The sequence below is a fragment of the Rhinopithecus roxellana genome, chromosome 3 (assembly GCF_007565055.1).
Source record: "Rhinopithecus roxellana isolate Shanxi Qingling chromosome 3, ASM756505v1, whole genome shotgun sequence".
Lineage (NCBI taxonomy): Eukaryota > Metazoa > Chordata > Mammalia > Primates > Cercopithecidae > Rhinopithecus > Rhinopithecus roxellana.
The window spans coordinates 70,903,764-70,929,751 of NC_044551.1; the positions used below are offsets into that span (position 1 = coordinate 70,903,764).

A 25,988-nucleotide genomic window follows, 5' to 3' on the forward strand; every position below is an offset into this window, starting at 1 on the left:
ATTGCCTGAGCTTGGGAATTCAAAACCAGCCTGGGCAACATGACGAAACCCTGTCTCTACTAAAAATACAAAAAGTTAGCCAGGTGTGGTGGGCACCTGTAGTCCCAGCTACTCGGGAGGTTGAGGCAGGAGAATCACTTGAACTCAGGAGGTGGAGGTTGCAGTGAGCCGAGGTCGCACCACTACACTCCAGCCTGGGCAACAGAGCGAGACTCTGTCTCAACAAAAAAAGAAAAGAAAAATAAACTGTGTGATTTTCATGAGCAATGTTATTCCTGTTAAATAAAATTCAATGTAAGTAACAATCAAAATAAGAGGAGTGTAATGGGTTACTTTAGAGACATGAAGGAAAAATCACAAACAAAGGTAGTTTATTTTGCTTTTTTTCTAAGATGCAGAGTCAAATTTTCATTTAGTCCAGCAAATTGCTAGAGAAATAAGTCTGTATTTTGTCACTAGTCATGGCTGCAAAGATGTTTATGAAAAGCACGGACAATCCCCCTGATCTGTGTCAGGAAATGTATTCAGCTACAAGTAACAAAAGCCCCAAACAGTGGATTACGCAAATTAGGGTTTTTATTTTTCTCACCTTTCAAAAAGTCCAGAGGTCAATGGCTAATGGTTTTGCCTCAGTGGCTTACAGATACCAAGGCCAAGGTACCTGGGAAAATCTGAGAAGAGCAAAGAGGGAAATGATGCAGGCCTGCTAGATCTGCCCTCCTGTATGGCCCACCCACAAAACTTTTGCTCACATTTCGTGGCTCCGAACTCTGCCAAAGGTGCTGGCTTTGAGCGAGACACATTAAACTTCCCAACAAAGTTAAGGTCTGTGAGAAAGAGGGGCAGGTGACCAGCTGGTCGGCCCCAGTATCACGGCAAACTGAAAGCGAGGACGGTGTCCTCAACACCTCTGGAAATGAACATCTTGCTATGGATGGATCCATCTGAATATATCTCAAACCTATTTAAATCTATTTACATTTTCAGCCGGTCTACATTTTTCAGGGAACAGTCAACAATGTTAGAAACAAACAAACAAACTCAAAAGGTTTATTTTCAAGTTAGCCTTTCCCATAGCAGATAAAGAAGAGCCCAGTGGGCAGACAGCTGCTAAACATCACGGTTTGGGTGTTCCCCGCTCTCTCCCAAAGAGCAACATGGGAACTGCTAATACTTGGAGACTCCCTCCTTTCCCTACTCATCATTCCTCCATATGCATACGTGCATTCAGGCCAGTCATGTAGACCAAGCTTCCATCAAGCCCCACTGGGCACCAGCGTACTGTGTGTGAGTGTGTATATATCTACATTTTATATATTACTTACTATATATTATGATGTTTTTTACATCTTAAAAACACTTTCTGCCTGGGGAGAGACTGCATGTCTCTGGGCTAACCAATTCTTACAGATAGCAAAGGGCTCAAAGGGGAGTATGTCCTTGATATGCAAGCTAAGCAATCTAGAGACGTCCTCCTCTATTTGGCAATATAGCCTGGCTAAAGTTAAGCTCAGATATGGAATTATCTGTGTTGCAGTGGAAATGGTTAAGTTGTACATAAATCATTGATTCATCTGAACTCTTGGGTGAGTTGGCTGTACTTTGGGATGAGATGAGGTGTTTTCTTTTTTAAACTAAGCCTTCAGTGCTTCTACATGGGAGGCACCATATGGGTAGAAGGTGCCCAGTGCAAAGGATAGGCATTCTGGCTGATGAGTAGTTCTTCCAGAACAACATGGGGCTCCTGCCCCGTCCTGGGTGAGGAATATAATGTGCGCCACTTCTTCAGTAGCCGTGAAGAACTTCCATTCCAATATTCATATTCACATTCCAAATCTATTTGAGTTCTGCTGTGAGTCTGTGCACCCTAAGAACAGGGAAGATGAATCTGTGGTAGCAGCACCACTAGGAACAGCCTCCATTTGTAGCATATAGGGACATTTGAGAGGGAGGACATACTCGACAAATCTTAGTAATGAGTTGAAAGTTGCCCACCTCCTTCCAAAAGTCTTTGAGTTGCATCTGCTCTACATTTCTCTTTCCTCTTTCTCTTTTTCCTTTCTGCCTAGAGCCTCCCATTATCCTGAGCTTTGCTGTGAAATCACTGAAGGTTCATAGTTACCTAAACCTACTCTAGGCTGGGCCCATGTTCCTCTGATGTACTGTACTGTGTTCTCTGAATTGTAAAATATGTTCATAATTAACCGAAAACTAGACTCAAAGTACCTATGATTGGAGGGGGAAAAAGAAGACAAAAGGTCATTTCTTAAAAGGGTAGCTGGAGGCTGGAGAGGAGAATGCTGTGACAAGGGGCTGTGTGGAGGAAAACTCCCCCAAGGTGCCAAGAGCTCCTAGGGCAGGGGTGGAGAGATGGGAGGGACCACGCCCTCCATCAGAAATGCCCATGGCAGTGTCTGAGCACTGCCCTTCCTGTCGTCCCTACATGTCCCCCTTGATCCCAAGGACTAGAAGCTGCTATATATGCTGCCTGCCTCAGAAAACAGATGCCAGGCATTGCTATTGAAGTGCTTATAATTATATTAGAACTTGACTTTTGGGCTGAGACCTCTGGGGTTGTGTGTGGTAGACATGATGGAAAGAAGGGGATGCAATCCTATCATTTCTCATCAAGATCAAGAACAGTATCTATGTAATAGAAAGATAATGTGAGCCACATGGCTCATCTTCATTTTTCTAGTAGCCCTATTAAGAACTTAAAAAGATACAGGTGAAATAAATTTTAATAATGTAGTTATTTAATCCTATATAGCCAAAATATTATTTTAACATGTAATCCATATAAAATGTTGAGATACTTTGTAAATTTTTTTGGTACAAAATCTTCAAAATCTGCTGTGTATTTTGTACTCACAGCACACTGTAGTTTAGACCAGCTACATTTCAAGTGTTCACTAGCCACACGTGGCTGGTGGCTGCTGTATTGATCAGCACCACTCTAGGAAGATCCATTGCTTCAATATATCATGACTGCTTTCATCCATCTTCGTTCTGCCTCGCTGTCTGACCATTCTGTAACCTCTCCCTTCCTTCCTTCTTTCCACTTGCCCCCATTTTCCCTAACTCCTTTCCCAGCACTCCCCACTCTTCTTTTGCTCCTTTTCTTTCTTATGTCAGTGACTTTCTCACTAGATGGTAGGGCCAGAAAGAAAGGAACAAAAAGAGCTTACTTTTGTGCTAGAATAGAAGAGATACAGGGCAAACAGTATGTAGTTCTATCCCAAACCATACCAAATCAAGTTCTAGGAAGAAATAACATTTCTAAGTAAATTTTGTTTGGAAAGGAGGTCACTAAATTAATTTAATTCATAATAAAATAAGAAACACTAACTATTCTCTATGATTTAATGACTCTATGCGCACGTGTATCAAATTTTCCAACAGTATCCATACCAGATTTCTTTCCGTGGCATAGAATTTATTTAATTGCTCAATCTTTGTAAACTAGCATCCAAGCTCATGCAGAATATGTGGGAAGCATTCTCAGATGTTACACTTCTCTTTGCCACCGAAAGCCTCGCCGACTCAAATCCCTGTTTCTCAGAAACAGGAATAAGGAGATACAGTCACACACTGCATAATGATGTTTTGGCCAATGATGGTCCACATATAGGACGGTGGTCCCATATAAAAAAAACCAGTAGGGAGCAGTGGCATGTGCCTGTAATCCCAGCTACTCAGGGGACTGACATGGGAGGAACACCTGAGCTCAGAAGTTTGAGGCTACAATGAACCACAACTGTGCCACTGCACTCCAGCCTGGGTGACAGAGCAAAACTCCGTCTCAAAGAGAAAAAAAAAAAATAGGAAAAGAAAGTCTAGCACAACTATTATGCATTGTACATGTACATAATACTTAAAAATAATAATGAAAACAACGTTACTGACTTATACATACTTTTCATCACTATTTTAGAGTACTCCTTTTACTTATTAAAAAAAAAACAAAAAACAAAAACGCCTCAGGAAGGTCCTTTAGGAGGGATTCCAGAAGAAGGCATTGTTATCATAGGAGACGACAGCTTCATGCGTGTTATTACCTCTGAAGACCTTCCAGTGGGACAAGATGTGGAGGTGGAAGACAGTGATATTGATGATCCTGACACTGCGTAGGCCTAGGCTAATGTTTGCATTTATGTCTTAGTTTTTAACAATAAAGTTTAAAAAGTGAAAAAAATTAATAGAAAAAAGCTTATAGAGTAAAGATACAAAGAAATAAAATATTTTTGTACAGCTGTGCAATGTATTAGTGTTTTAAGCTAAATGTTATTACGAAAGAGTCAAAAAGTTAAAAAAAATTAAAAAGTTTATAAAGTAAAAAAGTTTCAGTAAGCTAAGGGTAATTTATTATTGAAGAAAGAAAAAAATTTTAAATAAATGTAGTATAGCCTAAGTGTCCAGTGTTTATAAAGTCTGTGGTTGTATACAGTGGTGTCCTAGGCCTTCGCGTTCACTCACAGCTCACTCACTGACTCACCCAGAACATCCTCCAGGCCTGCAAGCTCCAATCGTGGTAAGCGCCCTATACAAGGGTACCCTTTTTAATGTTTTATACTGTATTTTTACTGTACCTTTTCTATGTTTAGATTCAAAAATGTTTACCATTGTGGTATAATTGCCTATAATATTGAGTACAATAACACGATGTACAGGTTTGTAGTGTCGGAGCAATAGGCTATACCTTATATCCTAGGTGTATAGTAGGCCATATCATCTAGGTTTGTGTAAGTACACGATGATGTTCACACAAGTGCAAAGTCGCCAAATGATGCATTTCAGAAGGAATGTATCCCTACCATTAAGTGACATATGACAATAGTTTCTTTTCCTCTCTTCCCTCCTCTTTGGTGTTGAAGAATGGCTTGGCAGAGCCTGGAGGTCAGTCACATAATGAAATGGTTGACTCCTAACTCTAAGATGTGGATTTCTTTGGTACAGAGAGCTGTTCTTCAAAGTCTTAAATATATAAGAATCCAAGCTTGGGCTCCCAGAGATATCATGGTTTTTTTTTTTCTCATTTCCTTATTTCCCTCTTGTTCAATAGTATTCACTATTCCATTGTGAAGTCTCCCCCAGGTCATTTTTGGTTGATTCTGGGCATCTTTCTTGATCATCCCAGCTCTTCCCTCTGGTTGGGATATACTAGGTGCATTTCCAAAATTTGATCTTGGGCTCTGCTCTACTGGCATGCTGTCTCAAACTGACATTCCCTTGACTTACCATAAGTCAATTCCATTGTCCAGCTTCTTAAATAGAAATCATTTGGTTGTTTTAATATTTTGACTGCTCATTCCTGCGTTTATATATAATTATGCTTAGACTGCCTTCTTCTACCATGTGCAAATTCGACATGAAAACACTTCTCTCTTGAGCTTTAACCTCACTAGCTATGCTGAGCCAAAGCTTTTGTTGTTTTCTGTCTAGCTTATCCACCACCCACTTCATTTGACCTTATAAACATGTTTAAATAGATTTCTCGGATAATGACCATTCTAGCTGGCAACTTCCCGTTTAGATATTATAGCAGGCACAGTGCAAATTAGAGGGCAGAGCAAAAGCACTAAGAATCATGAGACCCTGGATAAATATAGTAGACCCGCTCAGGCTCATAGGACAAGGCTGGGTTCTTACCCCAGTTTACCCACTGACTCAGGGGGTGACTCTGGGGAAGGCAGAGTAAAACAATCATTGGTTTCATCTACTGGTGACTCAGGCATGTTGATCTCGATAAATGGGGTCAAAAGAAGGAGTCTGCTGTCACGGAGACACCTCATTTCCATCCTGGGTGTTTCACTGTTCCCTGGGTTGGCCTCTGAGTTCACTGGGAGGAAAACAAAGATGCCCTTTGTGCACTATTGAAGGCAGGCTGGGTGCTTATGGGGCAACTGGCCGTATCAGCAATGAGAGGAATCTTTTAAAGGTTAGCAGATGGGCAAATAGGAAGAGCTGTTCAACCTGATATTAAAAGGTTGCCTTTCAAATGTGGCTTTGTTCAATTCAGTGTTATCTTGCTTTAATATTTTCCACTGCTCTGCGATTTTGCTAATAGACCAGTCCACCAGTGATGGGAGCATTCAGTGAGAGCCTGGTGTTCTGCTCAGTACCAAGTGCAGCACTTTCACATACTTGATGCTCAGTGAATGTTGAAAGAGACAGTGAAAGGATACAGAGCTGAATGAGTAGGTATGGTTACATTGTAAATGGCCTTGCTCACATTCTTTGACAGCAGCTTTCTTTGCTGACTTGATTTTCCAAATGTCAGAATTGTCAAATCCGAGCTTCTTCAAGTCTTCTTCTTTTCTTGATTTTTAGAGTAAGGGTTGATTTAGTAGCATTTTCAGGGACTCTCTGGCCATCTGATGGGTCTTTTAGATTCAGCTATTTGCAGGAGATCATACTTTTGTGACCTAGAAGGGAAATTTTTTTGGATAACTTTTCATGAGTCTTTATTAAATAAACTTAGCATATCCTCCCTCCTTATTCCACAGAAATAGATCTCCATAGTTTCTGAGTTGGAATAAGGAAATGAAATAATATAATATATAAAGTTGTACAGCAATTTGATGAGCAACTAGATTAATTGTTCTTCAAAATGTAGAAAATAAACCTCTATACTAAAGGAAAAATGTAACTTGCAAAATAAATTACTATATAAAAAAATTAAAAAATTCATTATTTTTTCCTTTGAGGGAGAAGAAGCAACTTCAAATGGGTGAATGGCATCACTGTTGACTAGTTAATAAAATCATCTTATATAATATAGTTCTTATACACTTTTTTTGTTGTGCTGAATACCTTTGTGTCCTGATAAAAATTGCTTGAGGCATGAGAAACAAGTGTTCGGCACTCTTTGAAGAGAGGTGGTAACTAAGCATTGGGGCTTGGCCTTGTTGCCTAAGATCACACAATTTGAAGCTGAACTGAAATTAGAAACCAGGGATGCTGGATCAGAGTTCAGTACTCTTTAGAATATTATAAAGAAGGAAAGTCAGCCAGGTGTGGTGGCTCACATCTGTAATCCCAGCTCTTTGGGAGGCCAAGGCGGGTGGATCCCTTGAGGTCAGGAGTTTGAGACCAGCCTGGCCAACATGGTGAAACCCTGTCTCTACTAAAAATACAAAAATTAGCCAGGAGTGCTAGCACATGCCTATAATCCCAGCTACTTGGGAGGCTGAGGCAGGAGAACTGCTTGAACCTAGGAGGTGGAGGTTGCAGTGAGCCGAGATTGGGCCATTGCATTCCAGCCTGAGTGAAGAAGTGAGACTCCATCTCAAAAAAAAAAAAAAAAAAGAAAGAAAGAAAGAAAGAAAGAAGGAAAGTCAGATGCACAAAATATGAATGGAAGAAGAGCTAATAATAATGAAATATTTTTGGTAGGGTTTACCTCAATGAAAAGCAAAATCACCTCCACTATTTTCTCCTGATTGACTGAAAGTTCTAAGTATCAATCTAGGAGTTCCATAAAAGCAAGGACTGTACCTCTTTCAGATCTCCTGGACCTAACCCAGTTTCTCATGCTTGATGAATGAATAGATAACTTTCCACAATGTCTTCTATTGTTAGCTCCTTCTGTTATCCCTTAATAATTGATTCACATATTTTCTCCCTCTGGGTGGAGCATAAGTCAACTTCGAGATTGGACATGTGGCATAACATCATTGTGAATACATGTTGATTGAGCACAGTGAGGAAGCAAAAGTTGAAGCAAGGGTTATATTTGTCTTCTTGGATTGCACTCCTTCATAAATAAAGAAACACAACTAGTAGAACTTTTGGGGTTGAAGAGACTTTAGAGATCATGCAGTATATTTCCTTCAGCTGAAGCACAAAAGTATGAAATGGCTAAGGAAGGCCTCATGAGGAGATGGGAGCAGTGCTGACATGAGATTGGCATCTCCCAAATTCCAGTCCTGTGTTCTTTCTAATGCACCACCTCTTACCTGTCTGATGCATGTGTATATGTGTATATATCTATATCCATATTCGTATCTATAGCTATCTTCAAATGGGCTGGTCATTCTTGTCTAAACTTGAGTAACATCAAGGTCTCTGAAATTGAACAGAATGGGTAACATATATTGAAAATGGTCTCTTTTCAATGAAATATGTTTTTGATTAGTATCTTATCAACAGTTTTCATAAGCAGTATAAGAAAATGAAGATGATCACAAAGCACTAGTTGGACATTCACTTTGACTACTTGTCAATCATTAAGTGTTCATTCACATGCTATGACGGACTGTAGGGCACCCTGGTGGATGCTGGAGGAGGAGGGGTAAGAAGAAGGATGAGGCAAAATCCCTGTCTTCAACGATCGTGCAGTCTGTTTGGAAAATTAATATTTATATAAAAATGAATAACATGAGTGTTCATTAAATGGTAGAAGTTTGGGTAATAGTGCTACCATCTCACTGTATTAGGGAGGCCTTTCTGGAGGAGGATGTATTTATGCATATAAAGGATTGGCCAAGCTAAAACAAGTGAAGGAGACTACTTTGGTGGGTCAGGGATGCAGAGAAAATGACAAAATCAAATGCCAATAATTCTAATGGTTTTCAAGATTCCTTAAAATATTTTGGCCATCAGTTTTCAAATATAGACTATAATTTGCACTAGGTATGTACTAATCCTATTGTATTTAGGTTTTAGCATGACTCTCACAAAACCATAATCTGAAATGTTCCTGAGACAGGCATTGACAGCTATATAGAACAACCTTTGGCTAAAGGATGGGCATCTCTGACCAGTAGCATAGTGGCCACTTCTCTGCTCTTCTCACATCCCCTCAGATCCATTTTGCCATGTTGGTGTGCCTTTCCTCTAGCTTCTGTGTGATTTTTTTTTCTAGGTTCACCCTTGTGACTCTCTCAGATGACTGCCCCTTTGTCTACAAACCTGAAAACCAGAAGTGCCTAAGGGGTTGCTCCCTGCACAGCCCTTAGCCAATGACTGGCAAAGGAGAGGGAAAGCCTGGATTCATTGCCTCCTTTGGGAAAAACTCAGAGACATGATTCACACTCCAGAGTTCCCCTGCAGGATCAGGCCTACATCCCCTTTCTGAAATTTCTCATAAACTACAGTCCCCTGCTTGACTTTTTCCCCTTCCCTGCCCATCATCCATCTTCCTCTACTTCCCTCTTTCATTTCAGAACCTGCATCTGAGAAAACTGCCCTAAGATAAGGAATATGCCTATCTTCCAATTTGAGTTCTATAAACAAGAGCCAAGAGAGCAGGGGTGATGATACAGCTGAGCCACAATCAAGTTTCTTATTATTTTCCGGGCACAGAAGATTCCAGTCCACATCCTGTCTTCCCTTCATTCCTAAGATATAGCAATAGAAGTCTGAAGATGGTAAACTCTAATAACTGTTCTCTGAATAGAAAATAACAAGCCTTCCCCTCCATGCCTAACAGTCCCCAATACAATTGGTGTTCATAATATGCAGTTTGAAGGCAATGATGACCAATGACCAAAGGCATAATCAGAATCACAGACCTATATCAGCGCTCTGGACCCACACATCCTCTTGCTCACCCAGTGATGTTTACCAGGAGGCATCTTGCCAGAAAGGAAATCAGCTGTGGGGGCTGTATGTTCCAGGAGCCAGCCCATCAAGAAGGCATTTGTGAGTTTCAGGGCGTGGGGGTACAGTGGAACAAAAGTGGTGCCTGTTTGCTTGCATCATGGAAGCAGCATTGGAAGAAATCACTCCTGACCAACCGATGCCAGTTGGTGGAGCCTAGATATTTAAAACTAGATGGTTGCCCATCAGTAAGGATGTCCAAGGGGCGAACCCACCAGCATGACTCTCTCCCTCCCTCTGTTTGATATTTTCAGGAGTGCTACTCTGTGATAGGCTGCACTCATGTGATGATTACTGTATTGTGCATTTGCTGACTCTCACGATGTACAGACTTTCCAAAGCTCAGCTGCTTTATAACATCCAAATTAATACCAAGAGCATTTCTGGGAAGAGGAAGGGAACTACTGTGACATATGGACCAAATCTAATGATTCATATAAAACTCATCAGTTACATTTTTACCTTCTTTGTCCCCTTCTAGTCCTTTAAGAAATAAGAATCAATCATTGTCACATTGTCTAGTTATGTATACTGTACTTACCCAAAAAGGTAAGTTTACTTCTCATGAATTTTGACTTATTGAGAAGAAATCCAATCTCAGTCATGGATTGAGACTGTTCTTGTTGTTATTAATGAAAACTGAATTATAAACTGTTTTGTACAAAAAGTATTATTGAAAGAAATGTCACACTAAAAGACATATCAAAAGCCTTGATAAAATTAAGGTTCATTGTGTTTAGCATTATTCAGTCATCCATCATTCTGGGAGAAGGCATATTAAAATCAACAAGGTTATTTTGACATAATTTACTCTTTGTGATTCTTCACAATTCCTCCAGGATGGCAGATAGGACTTTGTAATCATAGCTGAAAAAGGCTCATCAATTAATAGTTAAATTAATGAATGAACAAAATATAATGTCATTCATCTATCAATTTATTCATCATCCTACTTAGTACTTCTTTTTAACAATGCTTCCTAAAATGCTATTTACACTGTGAATTGGTTTTACAAGATTCTTTTAATCAAAGATGAAATTTATAACACAGAAACAGAAAACCAAATACTGCTTATTCTCACTTATAAGTGGGAGCTAAACACTGGGTACACATTGACCCAAAGATGGGAAAAACAGTCACTGGGGACTACAGGAGGGGGCGGGAGGGGACAAGGTTTGAAAAACTTCCTATTGGGAAATTTACCTCAGTAAGCTCATTACCTGGATGATGGGTTCAATTGTACTCTAAAACTCAGCGTCACACAATATACCCTTGTAACAAACCTTCACATATACCCCAAGTCTAAAATAAAAGTTGGAAAAAAGATGAAATTCAGTTCAGCCACAGTCTTACAGAAAACATCAAATTAGTAAAATCTAAAGTTATGAGATTTGATAGTTTTACGGTAGTTGACATCTATAGAACAGACAATCTGGACTTTACATGATCTATAGGACATCTAGAGGATGTCCAGCAGAAGACAGACTGCCTTTTCTGTGGATCTTTTTTAATAAGTAAGGATATCTTCTTAGAACCCCCCAGACAGGCTTCTTTCTGAACCAATCACTGACATGAGAAATGAAACAGCTACTTAAGATTAATGAAGATTTGCTCTTTGAGTCATGTAAAGGAGAGGTGAAGACCTGAACAAAAAGTAAAGGAAGAGAGAAACGCCTGGTGGCCAATAAACCAACAGTGTCTGCTTCAGCTACCTTTCCAGGAGCCAGCTTCTTCTACGATGGTGAGAAGTGTGTTGAGGGGTCATGAAGTGACTTTTTGCAAGGGTGGCTGTTGCTTGTAAGTGAAGACACGATGGCCATGAGGTATGATTGATGGAGGAACATTCTCACCTTCCCCAAAATACCTCATGAATGCATCTTCTGAAAAGTCCCACATTATGACTTCAGGTTATTTTATCTGGAATTAAAATACCTATTAAAATGCATGTTTATAATTTTAGAGTGGGATAGCATAGTAAATAAACACCTTAGGATATTTTCTTCAGCAACTCTTTTTTAAGCGCCTAAGAGCAAGGCACTCTGCTAGGTGGGAGATGCAGGAATACTTCACAGATAGCCCTCTATTCTGACAGCCTATCAATTTGAGTGAACTACATGCACAAGGACTATAGTAGAAAGTGGTGGCCGGGCGCGGTGGCTCAAGCCTGTAATCCCAGCACTTTGGGAGGCCGAGATGGGCGGATCACAAGGTCAGGAGATCGAGACCATCCTGGCTAACACGGTGAAACCCCGTCTCTACTAAAAAATACAAACAACTAGCTGGGCGAGGTGGCGGGCGCCTGTAGTCCCAGCTACTGGGGAGGCTGAGGCAGGAGAATGGCATGAACCCAGGAGGCGGAGCTTGCAGTGAGCTGAGTTCCGGCCACTGCGTTCCAGCCTGGGCGACAGAATGAGACTCCGTCTCAAAAAAAAAAAAAAAAAAAAAAAAGTAAGTGGTATCATCGAGATGTGGCTGACCTTGGAGTTCAAAGGTAGGAAATAACTTCTGAATGATGTATTCATTCAGAAGAAGGATGTATTCATTCGGAAGAAGGGAGAATGGTGAAGAAGGTGGTGTTAGAGTGGGCTGTGAACGACTCTAAAATGCAGATACAGAAAAAGACAATCAAGGCTAACGTGTTCCATAGGGGTGTGGAGAAGCACAGGAAGCACGCAGGGGAAACAGAAAGATTGCCTTTACTTGGAGCAAAATGATGGCAATCCACGGTTGATAAGATGAGAAACAACTCTTAGAGGCGCTTGATGCCAGGTTAAGGAGTTCGGAATTTGTTACAGATACAGAGAGGATCCTTCAAAGGTATTAGAAAAAGAGTTGTTATTAGGGAAATTGTCTGGTTTTGATGGGCGAATAAATTGAATGGGAGGAGGTAATAATGGACCTTGGTGGTGGGAAGGGCAGTTATATATCTACTAATTATTTGCAGTGACTTAGAGAAGAAAAGATAAAATATTTCAGGAAAAATAGCGTGGTCAGAGAAGTTCAGGTTCATACAAGTCACCTCCCTGTCTTGGATATCCAAGAGACAATATAAGGCCACTAGGGCCCCCAAGGAGTTTCTGGTGGGGGCAGGGGTTATACTGAAGTCCAACAGCAATGTTTGCCACGCTCAGCATTTGGCCCAGTGCAGAGATTTCTCCCAAGCACTGACAAGCTTTTTCTCATTTATGGAGACTGGGTTCCCAACAACTGTGTCTGCAGCCCCTGGTTATTCCCTGAATTGGCACCAACCATTGTCTAAATGTTCCCCTTTGTTCTTAACTTTCTAAATGACTCATCAGATTCCCACTTGTGTTGTCTGAGTTGATTTATGAAACCCTAATGTGACAGATGAGACCTAATTCCCTTGGGGATTATTATTTCTCTAGGTAGTTTCCCATTATGGCAGTTTCAATTACATGTGTATTTCTGCCAACAATGCTTAGTTCTCTCTTTTGTACTTTAAAGATTCTTGACATCAGGTCCAGACTTCTGGAATTCACTTCCCCAGCTATTTTGACTATGTTTGAGTAGAAGTTCTGGCAGGGATTTTTATGAAGCCATGCTATATAGGATAGATTCTAATTGAAGAGTGAGATGTAGAAGATATTGCAAAAGCTAAGGGTTGCTGCTGGCTGCAGTAATGATGGGAAACCAGATAATTCAGCCAGCCTGCTAGGTAGACCCACCTCTATTAACCTGAATTATCTATCTATCTATCTATCTATCTATCTATCTATCTATCTACCTACCTACTAATGAGCATTTCACAATTACAGGGCAAAGTTGCACCAAGAAGCCATTAGCAAATGTATTTATTCAATAACAAAAAGAGTCCAAAGAAATAGAGTTACTAAAGTACAATGTAACATTTGTTATTTTTATCAGCATTCTCACCATTGTATAATCCAACTGAATTTTTTCAACCTAGTTGGCCTGTCAGGTTATCCTGATCAGCAAGGATTAATTCATTAGACCATATCCCTATCTGTATGCAAGAAGTATAATTGTTAGGACATTCACGATTAGGACTGACTTTCATCTGGTGCGCACTGGTAGACCATATCGGACAGCACCCATTATCTTTAATTGTAAGGGTCCATGTGATTAATAAATTATTAGACTGTTACCCTTGCACAAATTGCTGAATTATAAATATAAAGAATTATAAAATAAGATAAAAATAGCTTGTTAAGGAAACCTAAACCTCTGACTTTAATGCTTCCATGCTGATACATCCTGTGTCAGATATGGCACCTATAAGTGATTTTACAACCGCAGGTTATTAAGCACCAATGTACACACCAAGGAGGAAAATAATGTAGTTCTGAAAACTAAGTAGTACATTCAGAGGGTCCTTTGGCTTACGAAACATTCGTCTCAACAAGAGTTTACAGTTCAGAAAAATCAAAAAAGTTGCAGGAACGAAATAAACATCAGGATGGGTATATTAATTTCCTACTGCTGCTGTAACAAATTACTGTAGATTTCATAGCTTAAAACAACACAAATATATTTTCTCGTAGTTATGGACATCAGAAGTCTGAAATGGGCTTTAATGGGCTTAAATCAAGATGCTGGCAGGCTGCATTTATTCCAGAGGCTCCAGGGAAGAACCTGTTTCCTTCCATTCTCAACTTCTAGAGTTTGCCGGTATTTCTTGGCTCATGGCCCCCTTTCATATTTAAAGCCAACAGTGGCCAGTCAGCTTTTTCTCACAATGTATCGCTCTGACAGTAATTCTCCTCTCTTTTCCACATTTAAAGAACACTTGTGATTCCATTGAGCCTATCTGGACAATCCAGGAAAATCTCTCCACTTCAAGATCATTAACTTACATCCACAAAGTCCCTTTGGCCATGTAAGGTAACATATTCACAGGTTCCAGAAATTAGAACGTGAATAACTTTGGAAGGTCACTGTTCTGCCCACCACAAAGTGCTTCCAAATGTCATAGTGGTCACGGTTAGTGTTTGATCTTGGACATCACAGTCTCAGACTCAGAAAACCTTGTTTTCTCCCTGAAGTTTGCAACTGAAAGACTGAGTTGTTCTGCCTATAGGAATAAAATAGATGGTGGAGTTGAGATGAAAGATGGGAGTAAATATAAAAAGAAAAATGGAATGATGAAAAGATGGAAAATATGGAAGATGGAAATCAATCAAGAAATATTTATCAAATGTGCTTTATGCTGAGCTCTGTAGGCAGCAAAAAATGGAAGAAAATACACTTAGCCTCATTTGCTTGAAGGACTAGACTTTCTTGTGCTCTCAAGGTAAAGCATTTTGCTCATGGGCTACAGCATGTTTTGGAATCCCTTCTGTGCTTTGCCCTAAACAGTGTGCCCTGAACACTCAGGAGTGTCCCAGAGACAATCAGCCAGTCAGTTTGGCTGGAGCTGAGGGAGCATATCTTCCTTAAAACCAGATGAGGAGGGGCCCCAAATGTCTGTTAATGGGGAGCAGTTAGCACACGAATGACCTCACCAGGAATCTCTTGTCCTTCCTGCTGTACTGCCCTCTCCAGGTTTGGTGAGTTGGAGTGCTCAAGAGCTGGCCAGTACTGATGCTTGCAGCTAAGCTTCCCTTTTGAGGTTTCATTGCTACCACTTTACAATATCCAGGTTTTGTAAGTGGTTACAAGCAACAGTATTGTATCAGCTTAGAGGAAAGCTCCATTCTAAGCAGAGATGTGTAACTTCCATGTCCATTCCTTGAGCATAGTTCCACTTGGAAACACCTTAGTTCTAGTACAGTTATGTCATCTTGGAGAAACAGTTTCATTCCTCTAGTCTCATTGATTTTGTCCTTGTTCCTCTTTGATGTCAAAGTTAGGCTGGATTATTCCAGTTTATTGTCTTCAATTCTTCAACCAATGCCGTTAAGCAGGCTTTTAGAGTAAGATGTGTACAAACTTCAAACCAACAGGGAAATTGTCCTGAGATGCAAATAAAATGGTCCATGGTAATAAGACATTGGAAGTGGGTAGGAGGGTTCTTCCTCCCCTGCTGCTTCTCTATACTCCTAAGCCCCCATCTGTTTCCTCGGTATAGATGAATTAAGATGAAAAATTTATCTTCCAAATCTTGGTCCAGCTCAAATGTTAACGTACAATTATTTCTTATGTTTTCCTCCCAGAATTACAAAAACACAAGCTGTAATATAAGGAAACAACTAGAAAGAAAAAAAACATAAATTCCAAAAGCAGTTCTTTGAAAAGTTGGACAAAATAGAAAAAGAAAAAGAAAAAAAAGTTGTAAGCCTGATCAAAGGAAGAAAAGAGCAAAAAAGGTTAAGAATGAGAATGGAGGCAGGAGGCATAATATAGATACCAAAAAAGTGAAAGTAATTATGAGAAAATGACCCTATAGTGATAAAGTTGAAAACCTAAAGCAAATATATGGTCTGGTTTTGCTCAGAGTAGGGACAAGTAAGCTTACCAGACTAACCTCAAACTATAAACAAAATAAAAATAAAACTATTTGAGAGAACTGGAAAGGTAGATTCTAGGGGCAGATTCTGGACTGTCATTTAGAAGAAAGAAACAGTGTGGGGAGACTTCCCTCCCTGTTTTGGGACACAGATTGCTTTTAAAAAGCAATCCAAAAGCAACAGCATACAGGGCTTTAAAAACAGGAAGAAACCCTCGATCTTTTTTTATAGCACGATTTACTGGATATTTATTTATTTATTTATTGTACTTTAAGTTCTGGGATACATGTGCAGAATGTTCAGATTTGTTACACAGGTATACATGTGCCATGGTGATTTGCTACACCCATCAACCCGTCATCTAGGTTTTAAGCCCCACAGGCCTTAGGTATTTGTCCTAGTGCTCTCCCTCCCCTTGTCCTCCCCCACCCCGATAGGCCCCAGTGTGTGATGTTCCCCTCCCTGTGTCCATGTGTTCTCATTGTTCCATTTCCACTTATGAGTGAGAACATGCGGTGTTTGGTTTTCTGTTCCTGTGTTAGTTTGCTGAGAATAATGGAGAAACCCTCAATCTTATTGGCTCATAGAGCCAGAAGACAGGGCAACCAGAGCCATGAGAAAGTAAGGATGTCCTTGGAGAAAGCCAGAAAGGGAAAGCTACAAATTCTGTGTATAAACTCTGCTCAGATTTCTGGCTAACACCTGATTTATGAATGCACAGAACAGACTCTAAAAGTCCCTTCTAAAGCCAAAGAAATAGAGCTGAGATTTGAGGTGCCAGCCAAATGTTAGAGTTTACAGCTGGAATCCAACCAAGTTAATTGCCTGCTAAAACAAAAAAGTTTACAGTTTGGGGGAAAATATAACAGAATGTAGAGTATCTGGAATTTAACACTACAATGTTCCAGATACAAGCAAAATTACTTGATATATAAAGAAATGAGCACGTGACCCATTCTTAAGAGAAAGAAGGATTTTAAGACAGCTTGGATGTTGGACTTAGCAGACAAAGATTTAAAGCAGCAACTATAAATATGTTAAGTGATATGAAGAAAAGCACATTCAAAATTAGTGAAAAGATAGGATATCTCAGCAGAGAAACAGAAACCATAAAAAGGAATCAAAGCAACAGTATCTGAAATAAAACAATTATTGAAGGAAATTCAAAGCCAAATGGAGATGACAGAGGAAAGAACCCATGGATGGAAAGATAGATCAATAGAAACTATCCAATTTGAAGAAAAAAGAGAAAAAATAGAGAAGAAAATGAAGAGACTTGAGAACCTAAAGAACAATATCAAAAGATTTTACACATGTGTAACCAGAGTCTCACAGAGTAGAGAGATAATGGGATGAAAAAAATATTTGAAGAAAAACTGGCTGAAGAGTTCCTAACTTTGACAGAAGTAGAAAGTGTCCAGATTTATCCAGCTAAGCTCAAGTGGCATAAACACGAAGAAAACTATGCCTAGGCACATCAGCCTTCTGGAAGTTAAAGATAAAGGGAAAATCTTGAAAACAGCTAGAGGAAAGTGGCACGTTACATACAAGAAAACAATGCTTTGAATGAATAATGAATGAATAAAGTTTCTGCCCTCTTCTCAGAAACTTGAAGGCAAGAGCACAGTGAGACAAAAATCTTTAAAGTGTTGAAAGAAAAACAACCACTGCAACCACCACCCATCAAGCCAGAAATCTATATCCAGTGAAATATTCTTTGAGAATAAAAGTGTAATAAAGATAATTTCAGATCAGAGAAAACAAAGGTGATTTGTCATCAGCAGATCTGCTCTACAGGAATGAAGGAAAGGAGCTCATTAGACTGGAGGGAAATGATACCAGAGGCAAACCTGGATCTTTAGGAATGAATGAAGAGCATCAGAAATGGTAAATATCTGGGTAAATATAAAAAGTCGTCTTCTCGGCCGGGCGCAGGTGGCTCAAGCCTGTAATCCCAGCACTTTGGGAGGCCGAGACGGGCGGATCACGAGGTCAGGAGATCGAGACCATCCTGGCTAACACCGTGAAACCCCGTCTCTACTAAAAAATACAAAAAACTAGCCAGGCGAGGTGGCGGGCGCCTGTAGTCCCAGCTACTCAGGAGGCTGAGGCAGGAGAATGGTGTAAACCCGGGAGGCAGAGCTTGCAGTGAGCTGAGATCCGGCCACTGCACTCCAGCCTGGGCCACAGAGCGAGACTCCGTCTCAAAAAAAAAAAAAGTTGTCTCCTCCTAATTTCTTTAGAAGACATATGACTGGTTAAAGCAAAAATTACAACATTTTCACATTGTCTTGTGAGATGTATAACACAGGTAGGTAAATAGATATGACAACTATATCATAAAGTACAGAGTGGGAGAAAATTGACCTGTATACAGTTGCAATGTACAATAGTAACTCTAAGGAGTTACTCTGCAGTAGCTCTGGAGACCCATGTCTATGCTGTAACCCAACATAGATCAGCCGGTCTTGTATCCTGAATTAGGCTGAGCTAAATTATTATTATTATTATTATTCATCTTTTTTTGTTTTTGTTTTTTTGTTTTTTTGCTTTTTGTTTTTTGAGACAGAGTCTCGCTCTGTCACGCAGGCTGGAGTGCAATGGCGTGATCTCGGCTCACTGCAAGCTCCGCCTCTTGGATTCAGGCGATTTTTCTGCCTCAGCCTCCTGAGTAGCTGGGATTACAGGCATATACCACCATGCCTAGATAATTTTTGTATTTTTAGTAGAGACAAGGTTTCGCCATTTTGGCCATGCTGGTCTCGAACTCCTGACCTCACGAAATATTAACATTATGCATCTTGGTCCATAGAGAAACCATTTAAAAATATAATAATGCAAACAGGTACAGCTAAAAAGTATGCAGATAAATTCTAGAAAAATATAAAGTTTCCACAATAACCCAAAATGAGATGAAAACTTGTATGTGTAGAAAATTTACCATGAGGATATTAGGGAAGTAATTAAAATTTTCCATTAAAATGTTATCATGACAAAACAGTTTCATAGTTGATTTCTAGTGAGCTTATTTTAAAATAAGAGATAACTGTAATGATATTTACATTCGTTATGACTTCAGAAAAAGAAGAAAACCTCCCTGTAAAGTCAGCATAGTTTCCACACAGTTCCACATCTCTCCCTAAAATTCCCACAACAATTAGCATTTGGAAATATGGGGATCACTAGTCTGATATCTCATTTTTGAAAAGTTATTTATCCCTAGAATAACTGATAATTTTGTTTGTCAGGCAGAAAGGGAGGGAAGGAGGGAGGGCAGAAGGAGGGAAGTAATAGACTCCAATAGCCTGATATGTGCCAGTCAATTCACCAAGTGTTCTTCAACACTCCTAGGAGATCATCAATATTACTCCCCCTTTTATAGACTCTGAGAATCAGAAATACTTTAAAAAATACAAGCGGCCAGGCACGGTGGCTCACGCCTGTAATCCCAACACTTTGGGAGTCTGAGGCAGGCGGATCACGAGGTCAAGCGATCGAGACCATCCTGGCCAACATGGTGAAACCTCGTCTCTACTAAAAATACAAAAATAAGCTGGGCGTGGTGGCATGTACCTGTAGTCCCAGCTACTTGGGAGACTGAGGCAGGAGAATGGCGTGAACCAGGGAGGCAGAGGTTGCAGTGAACCGAGATTGCGCCGCTGCACTCCAGCCTGGGCAACACAGCGAGACTCCATCTCAAAACAAAAACAAAAACAAAAACAAACAGGAAAAAAGCTCCCTCCTTCTGTGAGGTCGCATAGTTAATAATGGCAGGTGTGAGATTTGAAGGTCGAGCTCTCTGATTTCAGGACATGTTGTTTTCTGTTTCTTCCAACTGCCAGATGGACTTTTTGAAATGCTTAATAGGAAATTTTCTGTTTGTATTCAGTTTCTTCTAGAAACTTGAAGAGGCATGTCTTTTTTTCAGTCCTAATGTAGCATCTGCCCTTCTTCCAAGAGATCAGCCCTTTCCTGTTAGCAACATCATGAGAGTAACAAGCAGCTGAATTTTCTATGAAAGGAGACTTGCTCTTCTGTAATGACCTAGAGCTTACTTCCCCTCTCTGTGCTTTCCAGTCCCTTGTCTTTAATCTCATCTCTGGCTCTCACTAAGGTGGAATTTAGAGTCACTAACACTTTTATTTTCATTCAACAACACCAACGATGAATTTGTACGTCAACTACTTTTTGTGCCAAGCACAGTGGGAAGCTTGGGAATGCTGTGCTGTATTTCTTGGCCTCCTGGTGCTTCCATTCTAGTAGAATCAAATACTGTAACGCAGGGGTTCTTAGCCCTGGCTATATGGTAGAAACACTTGGTAAAGTTTTTGCTTTTGTTTTTTTGTTAATGCCTGGGCTCCTCCCAGAGGTTCTAATTTTTTGGGTCTGGGGTGAGGGCTGGGTATCAGCATTCTTAACCTTCCCCTACCTCCGCACCCCTAAGACAATTCCAATGGGCAGCTTGGGTTAGTAGCTACTGACATAATGTGTTTCCCATCAAAGGAATTAATAAAAGGATGTTTGGGACAGCTGCCAAAGGAATGTATCCCGAATGTGGAATTCCAGATATTATGGCTTTTAGATAAAGGACATACTCTGGAGCTGAACGTCCTTCCCACCATCCCTCAAGTACACGCCATGTAGCAAGCGAAAGCTCTGTCAATTGCTAACGTCAACTTGGCCCCAAAGCTTTCTGGATCAAAATTCCTCATGTATCCTACCTGAAGATTATACGGTAGCATTAGTTACCATTCACTAAGTGCTACCTGCACGTTACCCTACTGAATTCTCACAGTTATCTTTTGAAGCAGGCATTCTGAGTTTTGTTTTACAAATGAAGTCTCCGGGAGAGTCAGCAGCAGCTGGAGGTCACATAGCTAGAAAGTGAGACGGCCAGCGCCAGTCATCAGCTCTCACCCATGACACTGCATCCCAGAGACCAAGCCTGTGATGTTGAGCAGATTAGTTTGAGAAAGGTGCCAGGAGAAATAATAATTCAGTCTCAGACCTGCTCAGCCCATAGGCTCTGCAGACCCATGTCTATGCTGTAACCCAACTTAGATCAGCTGGTCTTTTATTCTGAATTAGGCTGAGCTAAATTATTATTTTTATTTATTTATTTATTGAGACAGAGTCTCACTCTGTTGCCCAGGCTGGAGTGCAAGGGCGTGATCTCGGCTCACTGCAACCTCTGCTTCCCGGATTCAAGCGATTCTTCTGCCTCAGCCTCCTGAGTAGCTGGTAGCTGGGATTACAGGCACATACCACCACGCCCGGCTAATTTTTGTATTTTTAGTAGAGACAAGGTTTCACCATATTGGCTATGCTGGTCTCGAACTCCTGACCTCATGATCCACCCGCCTTGGCCTCCCAAAGTGCTTGGATTACAGGTGTGAGCCATTGTGCCCAGCTGGCTGAGCCAAATTACGTGTAATTCCCTTCCTCCCTTCTCAACGTTGTCACTCTTGGAACACAGCACCATCTCTATTCTTAACTATCTTTTCAAAACCAAGAGTGAAAGAAAGACTTTGTTCTTCACATCTTCCTTTCCCCCTTTTGCCTGCTCTGTCAAGTTAGCCACAGGTATTTAGGGGTAGGCAAAACTGGAAAGTGACTGATACATGTTTTCATCATCATTACCCTCTCCCTTCTGTATTTTCTTCCTCTTTGTGGAATCTAGACCTTTAGGCTTCTTAATTGAAACTTTCTCGGAAAGGGTAGAATAAATTCATTACACTACAGTGTGAATGACTGATAGGATTTCATATGCCACCTTTCCCAGGGACAGGCACATTTTAACAGGGGACAAAGAGTTTAATTTGGGAGTCCAATACATGTGAATTTAAATCTCAGGCTGTCTTCTGGTTATGTAATGCTTGGCAAGTAACCTAACCTATCTTAGCTTCAATTTCCTCATCTCTAAAAAGAGAATAATACTTCAGAGGGTTGTGATGAGGATTAAAAAGATTTGAGACTGCCTAACACAGTGCCTGGCACATAGTAGGTGTCTGTTAAATGTTTACCCCCTTTTCCTTTCACCTTAATGGCAGAATTCATGCATCAGGCAGGAGTAAAAGTTATTTGGGACATGTTGTTTCAGAAATCTCTCAACAGCACATGGCCTCCTACTTCCTCTACTCTGTAGACACAGGCATTGTTGAGGAACACATTGAACTTTTCCCCAGTAAGTCACATTAACTCACACATGCTCCAGGACCATGGTCGTCAGATATAGGCATTTCATGTAGGAAGGCCATGGCTATATTTTACATCAAGGTTTCTTGTCTGCCCTTTCTTATAAGCCTGAAGCCCCCCTAAAACACAGGTATGAATTCACAGATTAGCATCTAATCTCCAGTGCACTAAATGTTTGCATAGTGCCAGCATTTTGGAAGAAACAGCTACCTCTTGGTCTTTCTTTCTACAGAAGTTGAAATGCAGTTCCTCTGAATGAAAATCTAGAGATTGTGTTCACTCAAGAGTGTGGCTGAAATGCAAATATATTTCAGAGCTTGCGCCTTTATCCCAATGCAGTAAAAAGGTGACTGTTATTAAAGAACAATGCAAAGCCTTTAATTACCAAGCTTTCAAGGAAGCTTTATGCACTGGTTTGACTTTCATTATCTGTCTTTGTCATCCTTGTAAAATATCCCATTAGACTTTCCACTAAGGCAGAGAAACCAGACTGACAATGGAAACTAAGTTGTTTAATTGCTATTACCTTTCAAAGTTTGAAGTGCAGTTTTATTTTTATTTTTTATTTTGTTTTGTAATTTTTTTCAGGAAAAGAAGCTTGGATTTGAGGACTAGGTTGAGTGAGTTAAGGATTGAAATAAAGCCTGCTGTTGGATCCCAATTCTTCTGATATTGTAGATCCTGACCAGTTACAGTAGGATTCTGGCTTCACCTTGACTGGGTGCACAGACCAGGCTTGAAGCTCCAGTGGTCTTGGTTGAAAGCCTGACTAGGCCACTTACTGAATGGTAGACCTTGGCAAGTTCTGTAATCTCTCCACGTCCCAGTTGCCTCATCATTAAAATCAGCAGAATGACAGTATCGCAAAGTGTCTTTGCGAAGGTTAACAACGGACTTAGGTAACACACTATCACACTGACCAGAGAAGAGTCAACAAATGCTACTTCCCTTTCTCCTCTGGATGCAATCAAAAGTAGTTAGTCCAGAACAGTGACATCTGATAAAATCAAAGTGGACATCATGGGCAATGTTGGAAGAAAATCAAAGAGAAGTCATAGTGGGAAAATGGGAAGATACCCTCCAGTGTGTGTGTGTGTGTGTGTGTGTGTGTGTGTAAGCCCCAGTCTTTGAAACTCAAAGTGTTACCTATAAAAATTCCAATATATTTGGATATGTACCTTATAATGAGGGGTGCAAACATGAGTCGCGGCACGGAAACAGGCAAGGGGTGCCATTTACTTGGTGTGACGATGTTAGCTGCCAGCAAATGTCATGTTCGTAGCAGAGGATTTGATGAGTTAATTCAATCCAAGTCCAGACACTAAATATCTTGCAGAATAAAAAACAATGGGTCATGCATTTTTGAGACATGTTTTCTGTGCCCCCCCACCCCACCCAGCTTCTTAAAACTAAAGTAGTCTTTCCTGGCTCCTGAACACAAGCTGTCTTCATCTATTTCCTAAGATAATCCATTATAAATTATGACAGGCTCCCCAGATCCTGGCGGGTGGCGCAGCCCGATGTGCTGCCCAGGTCTCACTTTTCTGTCCTGGTCATCTCCGACAAGTTCCATGCGTGACCAGTCAGGAGACGGCTAATTCCAGTCCACGCATTTTTCAGATGAGCTTCATTTTATTTTTAATTTCCCCACAAATGCACTCCAGGCGCAGATTTCGTCAGTTACAGACATAGCTCTCTAATCTGTGCCGCCCTTCCGTAGCTCATACTACCAAATGAATTAAGGTCCAGTTACATATAAAAGTGATTATGATCAGCGAAATGTCTGCCCAGAGTCGCCTCCCAAAAAAGGACAAAGATTCGAGGCTCTGACACTCCCCTTTGGCCATCTTAGGGCCATGCACTGTACAATAAAAATGATCCCATCAACAACTTTCTAAAACATGCACTGCCTTCAGATTTTACAGCTCCAGACCCTCTGGCCCCCACGGAACAGATAAACAAATAGCTTTCCTCTGTTGGGGGAAATTATTTGTTTTCTGTCTTCATCCAACGAGATTTCTTTTAGAGAGATCTGATCTCATCCTTGTGAGAGCTTCCTATTTCACCTCTGCAGGCATCTGGCTTTCGCTTGGAGGCAGGTGACTTCTTCCAAATCCTGACATTTGAGGGGCAGGACTCTACGTCATCTTTGGGATTTGGGAAAGGCTCATGGGACGATTCTCAGGATAGTGTCTGTGTGGACTGTATTTTCCCCTTAAATCGGCAAAGCAGCTCATGGAGTAGGCACTGCATGGAGACTTGTAAAGTTAAATCAGACCAGGGAGCAAAGAAATAAAGGCCATCTTCCTCTGTTCTTAGAGTTTCCAATATAACTCAGGGGCGAGGAAATAGTCCTAAGGACACATTCAATTATTGAAAGTTATCTTCTTCATAAGTTAATAGATACAAAGAAGACCAAGAGAACAAGGAGCAATTTAACGGAAAGAGTATTAGGGACCAAGAGGCTGGGTTTTGCCACCAAAGAAGTATGTGATCCTGTATACTTCTCTGCCTCTTTCTGGTGCTGGTCCCCACAAATATAAAATCTAGAATATTCTGGACTTCTATGACAAATGGCAAAAGAGTTAGGGGAGATTGGGAAAGCTTTCCTCGTTTCCACCAATGTTTCTAGAATAATTATTACAAAGCATAACCAGTCGGGGCCTGAGGGGGATGGTGATGTAGTCCTCCCATGAGGCCTCTTACTGGGGATTTTTCCAACTTGCTGTGCAGACCCCAAAGCTGATGAGGTCAAATGTGCTCAGCCTTTTGATATGGTTCTTGTTGGGGTGGAACCAACTCGACAAACGGTCCAAGAATCTCTCCTAGATCTGACCTCTGAACAGAGCCCGAGGTGGGGTGGTGAAGGCAGAGAAATGCTGCCCCACATGGCAGAAGCCAGCCAATGCCTGCTGCCCCACCGCCCGCCAGGCCATGGCCCTGCTGCCCTCTGAGACAAGCCAACCTTGGTAGTCACCCAACTTGAGAATCTTTTGAGCTCTTCCTGTCGCCATGCCCTGCCCCATCCCATTCCACCCTGGCCTCTTTTTTCTCCTCCCTGGCAGCCACTGTGTTTTCAGATGTTTATCCAGGTCCTCAGTGGCTGTGGTGAGGCCTGGGGGAGGGGAGTGCCCTGAAAGAGGGGTTCTTCTGGGCTTCCAGGGCCCATCACATGGATGCCCATGTATGTGTGTGTGTGTGTGTGTGTGTGTGTGTGTGTGCATGTGCACATGTGTATACGTGTATTTCACTGGTTGACAGTGGTCTGTATCTCTGGATTGCAATGTCATTAGTCCTAGATGAGCCCACGTTGGATGCCTTTTTTGGGAACACTGGGATCCTCTGTGCTCTGAATGCTCCATCTCAGTGGTCTCAATTTGATCAGGACATCCGGATTTTGTAACATCATTTTCTAACTGTTCCCCCGACCCTGATTCCATCCTTCAGAGCTCTGAGGACATGTAACTAGAAGCCACTCCAATTACGCTCCCCCTCTGTGGTGGACCCGTGTCACCTGCCGCCCTGGCATCATCACCCAGGCATGCACTGTCACACTCCCAACCGGAATGTCAGCTTGCTGTTTGAGATTCACACCGACACTCGGTCCCCAGAGGGCTCCTCCTGGAGCCAGGGTGGCCTGCGCTTGGGAACACATAAAAGCACAGGAGTCCCCTCGCTTTTTGGCAGCACTTCAAGCACTAGCCCAGTGAAGAGATCTTGACAGCATACTTGTAAACTCCACAGGCCCCAAGGGCTCAAACA

The 25,988-nt window shown here is 41.1% G+C and overlaps 2 long non-coding RNA genes across 2 annotated transcripts in view; both read left to right on the forward strand.

Moving 5' to 3' along the window:
* The window catches only part of LOC115896563, a 157,386-nt gene that overhangs the window by 121,378 nt on the left and 10,020 nt on the right, over window positions 1-25,988 (forward strand). The window lies entirely within an intron of this gene.
* On the forward strand, window positions 6,080-11,302 carry LOC104665759. The gene is made up of 2 exons (XR_748458.2): window positions 6,080-6,201; window positions 8,867-11,302. It is a non-coding gene; the product is annotated as an uncharacterized LOC104665759 (long non-coding RNA).